This window comes from Littorina saxatilis, linkage group LG12 (assembly GCF_037325665.1).
Source record: "Littorina saxatilis isolate snail1 linkage group LG12, US_GU_Lsax_2.0, whole genome shotgun sequence".
Taxonomy (NCBI): Eukaryota; Metazoa; Mollusca; class Gastropoda; order Littorinimorpha; family Littorinidae; genus Littorina; species Littorina saxatilis.
This window is the reverse complement of record NC_090256.1, coordinates 71011086-71014259: the sequence shown is the minus strand read 5'-3', so window position 1 is coordinate 71014259 and position 3174 is coordinate 71011086.

Here is a 3174-nt window from a genome sequence, read left to right as displayed (position 1 = left end):
TCTTGCTGATCTGTTTGTCTCATTTGAATGACACTGGCTGGGAGGGAAATGGGAGTCGGGGACAGAGCGACAGATGCGACCGATTGGACGTGATGTTGCTTCCAGGCGGCTGCCGACAGGGTCTGGGTGTGTCGCAATGACTTGTACAGTGTATCCACACGTCGCCCCCACTCCATCCCCTCCCCTCCCACACACATACTAACATAAACGCCCCAACCCCACCCAACATCCTGTCTCCCACCACCACCCCCACCCCCCACCTCTCGCCAATCGAAACAGTCCTTTCGCCCACACGCATCCTGCCTTTCTCTGCTCACTTCGTCTGCGCTCTGTATTTTGCTGATAACTGAAGGTACTTTTTTTCCAACCGGAAGAGCAATGGGGCATGGGAAACAACAGAAAGAGGTCAAATGACATGGGGAAGGAACAACAAGTCGCGTAAGGCGAAAATACAATATTTAGTCAAGTAGCTGCCATTTTTCAGCAAGACCGTATGCTCGTAGCATCGTCAGTCCACCGCTCATGGCAAAGGCAGTGAAATTGACAAGAAGAGCGGGGTAGTAGTTGCGCTGAGAAGGATAGCACGCTTTTCTGTACCTCTCTTCGTTTTAACTTTCTGAGCGTGTTTTTAATCCAAACATATCATATCTATATGTTTTTGGAATCAGGAACCGACAAGGAATATGATGAAAGTGTTTTTAAATTGATTTCAAAAAAACAATTTTGATCATAATTTTTATATTTTTAATTTTCAGAGCTTGTTTTTAATCCGAATATAACATATTTATATGTTTTTGGAATCAGCAAATGATGGAGAATAAGATAAACGTAAATTTGGATCGTTTTATAAATTTTTATTTTTTTTTACAATTTTCCGATTTTTAATGACCAAAGTCATTAATTAATTTTTAAGCCACCAAGCTGAAATGCAATACCGAAGTCCGGGCTTTGTCGAAGAGTACTTGACCAAAATTTCAACCAATTTGGTTGAAAAATGAGGGCGTGACAGTGCCGCCTCAACTTTCACGAAAAGCCGGATATGACGTCATCAAAGACATTTATCAAAAAAATGAAAAAAACGTTCGGGGATTTCATACCCAGGAACTCTCATGTCAAATTTCATAAAGATCGGTCCAGTAGTTTAGTCTGAATCGCTCTACACACACACACAGACACACACACACACACACATACACCACGCACACACACACACACACACACACACACACACACACACACACACACGCACACACGCACACACACACACACGCACATACACCACGACCCTCGTTTCGATTCCCCCTCGATGTTAAAATATTTAGTCAAAACTTGACTAAATATAAAAAGTGGGAAAAGAAAAGTTGATCATGGGGAAAAACGGAGCACCCCCCAAAAAAAATTTAAAAAAAAAGGAGAAGAGAGGCATAGGACAGAGAGAAATAAAGAAGAAGAACAGAACGGCGACGACCATGATGATGATGATGATGATGATGATGATGATGATGATGATGATGGCGATGATGATGATGATGATGATGATGATGATGATGATGATGATGATGATGATGATGATGATGATGATGATGAAGAGGCGAACATTTAACACCCTTAGTACGATTAGAAATTCGGTTTTGTCTTCCATATATATAAAGAAAGAAATAGAAATCAATGATTAAGGTAAAGACAAATCAAAGTGCTTATAAATTTAGTCCAAAACATAATTGACAGATGTTGAACTTTAAAGACACAATCGCTCCAGTAAAAAACTGTTCTGCCCATAAGTCATTACCTCCGATCTGCTTAGGCTTTTATGTGAGTTCAGACAATCTCTCCACGTGGACACATGCTAACAAGTAACACTCTGACTGCTTCCTATACAGAGTTGAAATATATGTTGATGAATTAATGTCGCAGATTGGCAAACGTGGATTTTAAAAACATTAATTCATACCAACAATTGCCACTGTGCACACGAACCATCCCATGGCTGTTGAGTGTTGGTATGGGTTGGAGACAACACCTGGCCAGATCTGACATTGTCACTTCAATCATTTACGCGGAAAGCAGTGCGCCTTCAATAACAATAACAATGACAATGACAATAACAGCACTTTATTGTCCGTTAACATATAACATAATAATGGAAAATGTTCCAACTTTTCCAAATGGATCAAAGTCATTAAACCGTTGGGAAATGCAGCTGCACTTTGGATGAGTTTGCATGATGAAATGAGTCATTACAGTAACGGGCGCAGTGGCGTGGTGGTAAGACTTCGGCCTCCTAATCGGGAGGTCGTGAGTTCGAATCTCGGTCGCTGCCGCCTGGTGGGTTAAGAGTGGAGATTTTTCCGATCTCCCAGGTCAACTTATGAGCAGACCTGCTAGTGACTTAACCCCCTTCGTGTGTACACGCAAGCACAGGACCAAGTGCACACGGAAAAGATCCTGTAATCCATGTCAGAGTTCGGTGGGTTATAGAAACACGAAAATACCCAGCTTGCCTCCCCCGAAATCAGCGTATGCTGCCAGAATGGCGGGGTAAAAACGGTCATACACGTAATAATCCACTCGTGCTAAAAACATGAGTGAACGTGGGAGTCTAAGCCCATGAACAAAGAAGAAGAAGAAGAAGTCACTACAGTGACCGGAGTTTGCTCTCAAACGACATCTTCTAGGGAAGAGAAATATATTTAGGGGCTTGAGTGTGGACTGACTTTACTTCAAAAGTTACGAAGAAACCTTGCATCATCAATGCTGCCAAAGAGGCAAGCTACACTGAAGATATACATAGAAGAAAGTTTAATGCTCTTCTTCTTTTTCATCTTCTTCTTCTTTTTCTCCTTCTTCTTCTTCTTATTGGGGGTGTCAAAATTGGGAAGGTTGGAGGGGGCGGCAAAGCAGCACAGAAAGAGTAGAAGGGTTACAACCACTTGCCATGCAAATGGTCCATTATCAAGCACTTACTTTTAACGTAAAGAAGGAGCAAAGCATCTTGGATGAAAGATGACAGGATTTTTGATTCAACAAATTATAAGAGAGAGAGAGAGAGAGAGAGAGAGAGAGAGAGAGAGAGAGAGAGAGAGAGAGAGAGAGAGAGAGAGAGAGAGAAAAAAATGACAGGGAGAGAGAGAGAGAGAGAGAGAGAGAGAGAGAGAGAGAGAGAGAGAGAGAGAG